Source organism: Apteryx mantelli, chromosome 1 (genome assembly GCF_036417845.1).
Source record: "Apteryx mantelli isolate bAptMan1 chromosome 1, bAptMan1.hap1, whole genome shotgun sequence".
NCBI lineage: Eukaryota > Metazoa > Chordata > Aves > Apterygiformes > Apterygidae > Apteryx > Apteryx mantelli.
The window spans coordinates 156,553,941-156,566,465 of NC_089978.1; the positions used below are offsets into that span (position 1 = coordinate 156,553,941).

At 37.5% G+C, this 12,525-nt stretch overlaps 1 long non-coding RNA gene across 2 annotated transcripts in view; it reads left to right on the plus strand.

Moving 5' to 3' along the window:
* LOC136993624 (uncharacterized) overlaps positions 1-12,525 on the plus strand; it is a 43,195-nt gene that overhangs the window by 1,114 nt on the left and 29,556 nt on the right. The gene's annotated exons all lie outside the window — the stretch shown is intronic.

Genomic DNA, 12,525 nt, shown 5'->3' on the forward strand with positions numbered 1-12,525 from the left:
AAACAAAAAACTGAAAAACTGTCAAGTGCCCGTGCACTGTTTTGTAAATACTCTTAGTAGGTTCACAAATGTGAAGTTTTCAGTGTTAATTTTCAATCTACAGAAATAATAAGCAGGTTTGGATTTTTTAAAAAAAAGCTAAATCCAATTTCTCTTGACATTATTTAGGAAGATTAAATAATCCTGAGTTAATGAAGTGTGATGAAAAGCATCTTAAAATTCTGGATACTTATTTAGATACTTAAATATGTATCAAGGAGACAAATTGTGGCCATACTTTTTAAAATGTTGATGGACCCTTCTGTTGCCCTATTTGCACTCATTAACCCATGAATCTCATCATTCAGTTCTGCCAACAATTTGCCTTACTGCTATCTGATCTCTGAAGCAGGAACTCTTTCACACTTCCCTCTTTTTCTAGAAGTCCTGCTACCTAAAGTACATGGCTGAGTCAGACATTTTTCCCATTCTACCCAATACATGCCTCTTCTAGAGGTACACCAGTTAATTAGCATCAGACCTAAATTCTAAATGGCTTTTGTCTGTTTAATGAATAACACTGGGTATCTCAGGTATGCATACAGAAATAAAATCCATGCCTGATACAATTTTCTAGCTGTGGGATGCTGTTATATGACTGCTTTAACACCTGCATGCAATGCCTTAGTCCTTTTCATTTCCTTTTTTTTTTTCTGTCTAGTTCCAGCTCCTGAAAGTCTTTTTGCGTATAACAGCCTTGTTTCCTAGGCATATTAATCAGAAAAAATGAGTAAGGAAGACAGTGAATACATGTTTAGCAAAGGAATTTCTTAAACACAAAAATTTTACTCTCGAAAGCACTGTAAAGTTACAGATCTCTTGTTGAGAAGCAGCACAATACTAAATATACAAAGTCTATGAAACTTGGATTTAAACTAGGAACTAGTTCTACGCTTCTCTTTTTTTACCTTGCCTTTCTGGTAAGCAGTAGTGGAATGACCTCTCCACTAGTGGAAAGGGTCTCCCCTTTAAACTATCTTTAAGCATTTTAGCCAAAGCTTTAGGTTGTCTTTAAGTGCACTATTTGGAGAATTAGTTCATTGCTGAGAGACAGTCATAACTGTTAGCCATAGAATCTATGTTGGCTTCTCGGATGTAAGCCTTCACCCGCTGATATTCCCACTACAAAATAGTGCTGTAGTCTCAGCAGCAGAGGTTTCAATACAACCTGCAAGTCATGCTCCAAAAGAGTTATAAGGAAGACCCCTAAATAAAATGTCATTAACAATTTGATAAAGATAAATGCCAAATGTATTACCAGCAAGGAAGAACCTTATCCCTGTCAGCCTATTATTGTATGTTCTCTGTGAATGTGTGTTTCAGCAGGTTTAAAACTGGTTATTTCTGGTCCACATCCCAGGACAACTTGTTGTTGCATAAATTGTTATAAATTGTATACAGTTACATAATAGTACAATTATATAATGCTTATGCTTGTATAAATCATAAATGCAATACAAAAATAGTCTAGAATGAAAGACAGTCCTGTGAATTTAGCTATCCAAATAAAAAACAGAACAAACTAAAATAAAAACCTAAGCAAGAGACTTGAATATATATTGGTCCACCTGCAAGCTTTACTTAAAAATCCCTGTTTTATCAGGGGTTTATTTAACCCCTTTTAGTAATGCCAAACAATTCGTACAAGACAACTGTTAGTTCAGCAACAATAGCCAAGCAGAAAAACAAAATATTGTCATATATAAATAATTTTATTGAGAATAAAAAAAAATCAAGCTACCAGAAAATAACACGCTGGATAAAGTTATGCAACTAACACGAGTTCTGGGAATGATAGGTGAAAATTGGACAATTGCTTATTTTATTATTTATCAGTTTGCTATATTTATGCTATTTGATGTAGTTTGTCTGTCATAGAGATTACCTGAAAAGAAACACTAATATGTTCCCCATGCTTTGGGGATTCAGCAATAGTTTATCTCATTTTAGTCAGAAAAAGTTTTGGGGTCTGTGGTATGAATCTGAACCCTTATTATGAAAGGATACAAAAGGCAAGTATCTTCTGTCTCTTTGGGTTCTTTTGTCAGCTGCATGAATCTTTGGTGAGATGATTTAATATTTGTTGACACTACTGCAAATAAATTTGTTCCTAACCATTACAAAATCTGTGTAAATATTTGAAATCTAAGTATATTGGGCCAGGTTTTGCTTTGCCCATATAGTGAAGAAAGAGGGAGTGGAAAGGAAAAGGAGATAGGAAGAGTTATTCTTTTCCTCCTGAGATCAAGCCAGGAAGGCCCAACAACTTTTTACTATATTCACTATGGTACTTGAAATAACACTGGAGGCAGACAAATTCAGACATACAGCTCTAGTTCCTTGGCACTCATCTGTGAATCCCAGTGAGGCTGTACCTTGGAAGGTAATATAAAGGGAGGCATTCTGTGGAAATGAATCTTCCCTTGGGGTGGACCTGCCTTTTCCTTGGTCACTACTTAGCAGACGTGATCTTGCACCCAGTTTAGCAATAGGTAGACATGGGGCTGTCTCTGAAAACTGTGAAACAGGGAGTGCATCAGTGTTGACAAATAATCCCAGCAAGATTAGCATGTGAATAACGGTTTGGAGGCTTAACCCATGAGTAACGAGGTTGGATTTACTTATTAGCACAGATTACAAATCTCATTTTGGCTCTAGGCCTTCTCTCTTTCAGTATTGTTTGTAGATGCCAGTAAATGTTTATAGTCATCTTTGTTTATTTCATGTTAAGTACTGTACCTTCTCTTCTTTTATTTACAAGACCGTGGGTGTAAATCATTAGTTCTGTCTCCAGGACTAAAAAGAACTAAAGTCTTTGTTTCTTTACCGAAGAGAAGACACCTTTCTTCTATAACTTTATTTCTCATTTCACAAGAAGCTCATAGGAAATGGAAGTTCAAGAAGTTCTCTCTTGATAATCTCAGTTATTCCTCTAAATTAGAACCATAAAGTTACAGAATCACAGAATAAATGAGGTTGGAAAAAACCTCGGGAGGTCATCTGATCCTTCTTTGAGCAAGGATCAGATTGCACAGGGCTTTCTCCAGTAAAGTTCTGAATATCTCCAACTGTGGAGAAGTCACAGCTTCTTCTGGCAACTTATTCCAATGTTTGACTTCTTTTAGTGAAGAAAAAAAAAAAGTCCTCATATCTAGTCAGAATTTACTTGTTGCAAATTATGTTCATTCCCTCTTATCCTGTGTCTCTTCAAGAAGAGTTTAGCTTTATCTTCTCTCTACACTCTCTAGGTAGTTGAAGACAGCTGTAAGATCCCACACACACACATTAACCTTTTCTTCTCAGGGGTGAACAAGCCGATTTCTCTCTGCTTTTTGTCATGTGTCATGTGCTCTAGTTTGCTTATCGTCTTGATCATCCTCTGATAGACTCACTCCAGTAGGTCAATGTCCTTTTTTATACTGGGGAGCACAAAACCGGAAGGAGAAACTCCAGATACAGTCTCACAAGCGATGACTAGAGGAAAACAATCACTTATTATTGATTAGTCTTTTGAAGGCTAAAATTGCTTTCAAGCAAACTATTGCAATTAAGGGTTAAACACTGGAAAGCTCATGGAGGCATGAGTGAGAATACAGTCTCTATTCCAAAGTGGGGGACTGTTCAGTGTAACTGAGAATCACAATCAGGAGAATCTAGCCCAATGCTTTGCTGATGGTGCAAGAGTCTGAATAGGTTGCAGTTTGCTTTTTCACAATAGTATCAGCTCTGCAGTGCTGACAAAGGTGAAATCTTTTGCCAGTAAGCAAATGAGAGTTGGGCGCATTAGGGACTGATACTAACAAAAAGTAAAATTAGCAACATCATTTTTCTCACCGTACTCGCAGTTAAAGCAATAAACAACTGACTGCTGAAAGCGATACCAATGTAATTTTCTAGTTAAATGAAAATATCTTCTGATTATTGAACTTGCTTAGCTGCACAGAAAGAATTCTGAATAGTATTATAGGTGAAATTCTAGGATTTTAGAAAAAGTTAGAAAGAAAATTGAAATTGCCTGATATATAGAGAAGAATTCCAGATAGCAAAATTCTGCCTTTTGGAAAAGACAGCCATGGAGAAAAAAATTGGTATCTCCTCATGCATTTTTGTCCTGATTAAGGGAAGGCATCTGTGTGAAAGTTACGGTTTGAAAAGTGAGTGTAAGTTGGTGTAACTTATACATTGGGTGAATGAATGACTGGAAAGGTAGGGTAATACCAGAAATAGAACTAGCAAAAAAAGTGTTTAAAAGTTTCAGGAAAAGCCAGAATAAAGCATTTTGTACTTAAACCTTTCTTTGTTGCCACTTGCATTTTCATCCAGATTGGTGACTTGAGATAGCATGCAGTTGTAGGCAATCTGCCAGCTTTTTGTTTGGAGAATAGTCATAGGTCTGCTTTTAGAAGGAAACAGCTCTGTTGGAAAAAAATACAAAAATGCTACTGAACCCTTTGAGTTTCTACAGACATAGTAGAGAAGTCTGACTCTTGAGCTGCTGCTTCTTACATCTGCAAGTTGCTACTCTGATTGTGTGACTTCAATGTGTGGTAGGGTTTCCTCAGCCGTAGTCAGCTGGGAATTCCTCAGGACCTCCTTTTCTTCATGGTAGCAAGATCTTGCAACCATAAGAGGCATATGCTGCTGGCTTCCAGATCTTGTTCATTCTGGAACTTCCTCATTTTTTCAGTGCTTTGAGCACCATCTGAACACCCTCCACTTTCCACCTAAGTCACAAAATGAACAGCCTTGGTTCAGCAGCCTAAGTTACAAAATGAAACATACACATGAACATTTATATCACCCATGTAAAAAAGTTGAAAAAACTACACTGTATGTCTGTCCTTTGAATGTTTTATGGAACTGTATTTATGGATCTAGCCGTGAGCATTAGAAGCAAATGCAACTGCCTGAATATGGTACACAGATTTTACAGTGTATATAGTCTGTGTATTTAACGTATGTTTTAGTTGTTCTAGGAAGTACATAGCTAGTAGTTACAAAGTATAGAATAAATAATTTTTAATCAAAGCTACTGTATTCAAGTTTAGAGTTACCAGATTAAACATATGTATGGGCACACAGTTTAAAACAAGTTATATATAAGGGATTTAATGACTGAGCATTCAAAAAGAGAAATGAAACACACATGTTAATATTCCTTTCACTACCATAATAAAATCTAGATCACTGGTTCCACACTGAAATGTACCATTTTGGACCAGTATAGTCCTGCCTTTATGTGATTGTTTGCTGTTACAATGGTTGTCTGTCCAGGATCAGAGAAGAAAGATCTTCAGAATCATGTCAAACAAAATACATCAACATATGCATAGCTGTGCTGATCTAAACAATATAATAGAGTGAGAAAAAGTTTTGTATATTCTAATGTGTTTGATAAACCAAGTCTCTGCCTATAAATCAAAGGGCAAACACCATAACTATTTTTGTGTCTTGGGCATTGAAGATTTCACTAATGACATTTAACTAACAACAAGCAATAACAGTAACAGTGCCACAGGGAGACACTGTTGTCCATACCATCATTTCCTAAGCCTTCATTTTCCCATCCATAATGTAATACTTCTCTACAATTGTAAAAAGCTTTGAGAATCTCAGATGAAAGATGCTATATTAGTGAAAAATATTATAAATATATGGTTGATGAGGTTGTTCTTGGCAATCATATGTTGAGACGTGATAGATAGGAGTAAGGAATCAATTATAATTGTTACTACTCATCTCTAAAGAATTTCAAAAAAAAAGAGTCAGAATACCTTGGTGAAAGGTTTCTTCCCCAAATGGAATATATCCTGCTTTTGAAGAATGCTCATGTGAGAAAGTGAATACACTTGGAAACAGACATAAGAAAGCTTAGCCTCATTACAGGCAGTTGTTCCTGGTACCGCATTGAAAGAGTTTGTTTTTCTATATTAATACAAAATTTTCTCCTCCTTTCACAATAATTCTTACATCACTTATATTGCAATCATGTCTCTAGTTGCATCATTCTTGTAAAAATATGGACAGTATATATAGACTAAATACAATATTTTTATCTCTGTGCTTAAGATCTCTTTCCAATGTTTTTCAGACACCTGTGTGACTTGGGCAGGTGCTCAGTTTTAATCAAGGACTTTCCCTTATTTTTAATCAACAACTTTTTTTTTAGTTTTGTCCTTTTCCTTCTTGATTTATTGTCTTCCCTTCCTTATTTTTCTCTTGTCCACTTGCTATTTCATACATGCACTATCCTTCGTATTAACAGAGGCAGAACTGTGGTAATGTGCTTACCATAATCTATTTATATAACGGTTTGGGCTAGGTTCTCCTTATTTTGCAGAAGGGAATAGCTTCCTTGAATGGGTGTACATCTCTTCTTGTTGCATGGATTGTATGGATTATGAGACATTTTGCTCTCAGTTTGGTAAGGATCTCCAATTCAGTTCAGTCTGGAGCAGTATTGTGTTGCAGTGCTCCCCCTTCCATTCTCCCACATATGGTTTCGCTTCATTCTCCATGGTTTTAGCAGGGAATAAGCAGAATAAAAGTTTAAATGACTTGAAATAGTATCTTTCACTTTAATGTTGCAGTTACTGAAGGTCCTTGGAAATCTTTAACATATGAGAATACTTACAATAGTCTCAACAAGACAGCTAAATAATGTTCCATGTATTCTGTCAGATGGCTTATGTCCTGTATGCGTCACACTTCTGAAACACTGGTTTTAATGTTCATGGTAGTAGGTATAGTGACATAGTATACAGCCATCATTACTGTTAATATACTGTAGTTCTTCCATCACCCAAACACTCTTTACTCAGTTTTGTAACAGCACATAGACATCTGCTTTGTTCTTTCTTATCCTAGTAAGCCCAGAAGATGTTATCTCAAGCTCAGCTGTGGACAAAGCAGTCTTGCTGCTTTCATGCACTGCTGAGACCAAGCTCTGTTGGACCCAGATTAACTTCAAAGGCAACATCTCTGCTTTTGCATGGCACTGATTTATGCTCTGTGGGACCAGTGGAACCATTATGTGCCTCTGCACCATGCCCTCCAGTGCCTCCTCTAGCATGAGCATTACCCTGAATAACAGGAAAGATAGTGTATTGTAGCCCCTGCAATAACTGAAAATTGATTGTATCCTGATTTTGCTGTTTACAGTAAATGAACATCATTGTTTAATTTCTGAGCAGATCTATGACATTCTGAAGTCTCAAATAACACAGCAAACGAGGAGAAAGATCCTAGGTCCAGGATATTTCTGCAGGAATAATTATTTATAAAGCTGTGTACTCCATTCACCATGAAGTGGTGTTATCCACTTGTTATCCATGCTTTGCTCCATTCAATCAATATGCTAAGTTCCTATGTCACAATTCTGTGAAAATACATGTTCTGTTTCTGCTGAAGTGGATGGAGCATAGAAGCAGTGTGTCAACAGCGTAACTGGATAAATTGCCACATATTGACCGCATACTGAGCATGCCTCATTCCATATCTGTCCTTTCTTTCTGATACAGTCGTTGTTAACTTGCAGGAGCAGTAATAGCAGCTTACTGAGTACTGAGAGTATTTTTTCACTTCTCAGTTTTGAAATTCAATTGCAGATTACATGTGTACATGCTAATAATAAAGCTTGTGTTGTCCTATGCACAGTGCTGTGACATTTACCTCTTTCTCCATCCACTAGGTGTTACTCTCCAATTGCTGACTGCTGTGCAATGTGAAGTTTACTGCTTCACAGTGGCGGTGGTGATAAAAACAAATGACAAACTGTGCATTTTCCTGTGTCTTTATTTTTCTTGTTTCCTCTCCATGGAAACTGACAAGCTCTTGGCCCTATCTGGTTGTTTCTTTGGAGGAATATAAGGAAACTTAAGGTTACAGGGGTATTTGCCAATGCATATGCCACAGACTTTACTAAAACAGCAATGTCACATATATAAAATATATAGAAACACAGGAACCAGAACAGAATTTTGTACTGACTTTCAGCCTAAGTCTGAAGTCCTTATTCATAGTCATCACAGGTGGATCATGCCTACAAAAAAAAAAAAAAAAAAAAGCAAGCCAGTATGAGCCATAAGCGCAGAAACAAGCTCACAGTATTACATGTGGCAGGTAGACCTTAAATTTTGTTTATCTATTCAGTTACAAATCCAGAACACAAGGATTCCCAAGTTTTCCCTGCTTTGGTTGGGGCCAATTCTGACATTGAAGCAACTGCATAGAAGATGCTGGACTTTCTGTTCTATGTAAGTTAAAGATGACATCAGCTGTTGTAGGTAAAAAAGGATTATAAGAAATTGACAAGTATTAGAAGGTTCGCAGGCTCTTTTATTTGGATTTAGTAACTATGCATGTCTTTCATTTTTTGTTTTCTATCATATCATTGAAAATAAATTTAAATTTACTTTATATTTTTTGGCCTAGTATCAGTAAGGATTACATACTTAAAACAACTGTCTCAGAGTCCAGTAGATGGCAAGTACCTATACAGATTTTGCCTCACCTGATTAAAATCTGGCTGATGCACTGTTTTTGATAGAGCTGTCAGAGACAGGTATTGCTAGGGCTAGATCTACAGATCTATACTGAAAGAATTAGGAATCTAGGAGGTACAGTTAGATGCAAAGCTTAAGAAATGTTGCTAAGTTTGAGATCATTTCTTCTGTTCACTCTGGGTGTGGTATCTGGTAAAACATAACTATTAGCAAGTTAGTAAGCTTGCCAAAGCCACTGTAGTCTTTTGGGGATGACCCTACCTTAATGTCAATGTTGGTGGAATTATTCTAATATTTCCAAGAAAGTGCTCTTGGATAGTAAGAAGTTCTGCCAACGGATATGAAAAATATGGTAGGTTCTTTTCCTAGGGCTGGTCAGGATGAGAATAAGTGCTCCATCATGTTTAAGGTATTCAAAACTATTGTGCTGACAATTTTGCTGTAAAGTTGTGAAGTTTGCATTTGTACAGAAGGTGTCAGAGAGCAGCGAGAGCCAGATGCTCCACAAAGGAAGGTGAGCTGTGAGCAGAGCGCAGAAATAAGGCAGGCATAAGAAGTGACCTCACCAAAAAAGCACCGCAATGTAGAGCAGCAAGTCTGGATCAGGATCAGGGCCAGAGACATTAGTCAGGGTCAGACAAGTCCAGTGATCACCCAGCAAGTTTGTAGTGATGAGGCAGGTCCGAGGTCAAGCCAGGAAGCTGAGCCGGTGGGTCCAGGTCAGGGTCAGATTCAGGCAGATACAAGATTGAGCACAGACACGGCGGCTGCACATCTATTGTGTAGCGCAGGCAGGGGCCAGTGGTAAAGCCTCAGTGTAAAAGCAATTCCCAAGGAAAAGGAGGGGAAGACCCTCACTTTTAACTTTCTTCACAATAGTGAAGGAGCTGACCTTGGACTTAGCTAAACTCTTTAACTTAGCCAACTAGACTCCAAGAAGGGAGATGCACTCCAAGCCCTGACAGAAGGAAAGTTCTTCAGCTAGAGAAGTGCCATCAGAGGTAGCATTGCACCCAGCTTCAAATCAGGCTGGATGACTAGCTCACTCATGACAGCATCCCGAAGCCTGCTGGCTGGACATCTTTGGTACTTACAAAGGTCAAGCTGAATGGCAGCAGGACGGACAATGCATGAGTGCCCATGCAGTACCCAGGTAGTGAATTGGCATATGGGAAGAAGAAACATGATCGTTTGAGCAAGTTCTCCAAAAGGTACTTTACACAGTACGATTGCTAGCTAACTCTTGAGCTTATACTCCTGCATAGGTGGCAGTGGAAAGTAAGCATGTATGTCTGTGAGGAGAAGTGTTTTGATCAGGAGTAGCATTCTTGTGGACAAGAAAAGCCTGTGAGGCAGAGGCACTGGTAGCAGTAAATTGGCTCTTCCACTGAGTGGCGCTATTTATTTTGTGACAAAAAGTGATCATCTGCACACCCACTGAGCATAACTCATCTACCCCCACTAAAGTACTGCCAGTCGTTATACTGAGGGTCTCACCACAACAGTGACAACTAAGTGCATGGTTCAGGGAAGTAGCTGTTGAAATCTTTTGGATATTTCAATATGATGTTCTGCCTATATTCCAAGATTGAGATGGTGTTTCTCATTCAACAAAGGAAAAAAAATAGAGGATTATAGAGCTTTTTTGCCTTCTCTTCCCCCTCCCCCCCCCACACTTTATAATGAGAGCATTGTGTAAAAATCCTGCTTCAGCTGGCAACTGAAGGTCTGGTAAACAAGTAAACTTTGGTTCGATTTGAACAGTTCACTTAGTGAGATGTTTGCTGTGACCAGCTTGTATTTATCTAGAATGTCCATTTAACCACACACTTGTTTTCTGTTTTATAAAACTATGTTTGCCATATCATAACCTTTGTATCAGTGCATGTGGTCTGCCTTGAATATGATGTTTTCAAAAGCAGAGTTTTTCTTTCTGACATGAGAAGTGGAGTATATTTCAATCTTCTTGTATGTGACACTCCTCTTAACTTATTTCTCTTGCTAACGGCTCTTATTAGAAATCCTACAGCTCTTTGTGACAATGAATTTTATATTGCCTGACCTCTAGTGGTTATATTCATGAATTGATTCTACTCATGGATACAGAATGAATGTTACATTAACTTCTTATGTTTGGTAATCAGTTAGGGAAGAGGTGACCACAGATATAAGACTACCTCAGGTTTAAGGTATAGAAGATATAACACAGAGAGAAACCAAATGGGATTTTGGACTCTGGCCCAGATCCAAACTAGTGTTGCTAATTGCGTGAAGGATGGCATGTTTAGTTGCAGGAGGTTATGGTCTTCCATGTTTACCATAAGCTCACTGCATGAGTTTAGGCATATCTTCTGCACATCTGTGAATTAAAATGATACCTAGCCATCTTTATAAAGTACTTTGAGATCTATGGATAAGTTCTTTATGACTTTAGGTAGACTTGATCTACCAGTGGTAAAGAGGAAGGACACAAAATAAAAGCTACCTTGATCTGGTGTTATAGAGCAGCAATGATATCTGGGTCTGTGTAGGGGTGCCTGTGTGTGTGTGTGTGTGTGTGTGTGTGTGTGTGTGTGTACTCTTAGTGTATATCTTTATACGTAGACATCATGTACCAGTGCCTGTATAGTCAGAGGATGTCCCTATTGCTTAATAACACCAAGTGAAGACATTATTGTATTTATACATCCTACCTCTTTGCAGATAATTATGAAACATGTATATGTATATGTGTTTATAGGTAGGTTATGCAAATCTGTACATGTATACTATACACATACATATACATACATATACAGAGTGAGATTCCTGCATGCTGTAATTCTGTCTCATTAGTGCAAAGTCAGTATGTTCTAAAACCAGTTTTTCCTTTGAGCATTAGTCATGTTCCCACTCTGTGCAATTGCATTTAAACATTTCAGAACTATTTGCTTACTTAACGATTGCTATAACAAACTATGGATGAAGCACAAGTAATTCATAATCACCAGAACAGACGTGTGGAAATGACTGACAGTTACCTGCTAAATGAATGGACATATATTCGCACTGCTGTTCTAGTAATTTGTGTCTTAGTAAATCAGCCTCACCAGATTCACAGATGCTGTTGCAGTTATCCATCCAGAATCCTTTTGGCTACATTGACTATGCTAACAGAAAAAATATCTTGCTGCTAAATGTGCATCTGCTTCTAAAAAATGATCCACTATATAGAATTTCTTCTATAAGAGTTAATATGACTTTAGAATGTTTAATGTCAATACATATGCCTTTTTCTCTTGCTAATGATTCTGAGGTTTGATCGCAGGCAGTTCTGCTTCAAAACCTTGACATTACAGTTTTTCTTAGCATGATATTAATGTGTGTTTTACAGATAATGAAGTTGGTAGGAGAAGTCTTGTTGTATTTGAGAAGGGCTTTGAGCATTCGGTTTTCTGGTTAAAAGACCCACCTGACTGTGTATACAATATAAAACCTGAGTGCACCAATGTCTGAGCACCTAAAAGGGAAATAAGGTTTTCTATGGAAGTTACAAGAGCAAATAGGAGAAAGTGTGGGAGTGCACTCTGAGTAACAGTAAATAAATAGATATTCTTTTTTGCATTTTTTGTGGAGGCTATCACTGTGGTACCTAACTACTGCTTGATAGATTCAATTTTAAATGAAGGTTGCTGCTGTAGTACCATGTGTAGCTGATGAACCAGCTATGGTATTTGAAGCATTAACTTAGTGAACTGCAGTTTTGAAGCAGAACTGAAATTACTGTGTAATACTTCACAACACCATCAGCAACTAACTGCTCCATTTGCTTATCATTCAGGCATTGTATTCTGTGGTCACCAATTACTAACTAGTAATTCAAGTCAGTATTACAGAATATCAGCATAATAGAATCTGAATTAAAATTCCACTTATAAAGCAGTATTAATAGATTAATCATGAGATCGGAGATAAGGAATTTCTGAATCCCATTGGCAGTTTT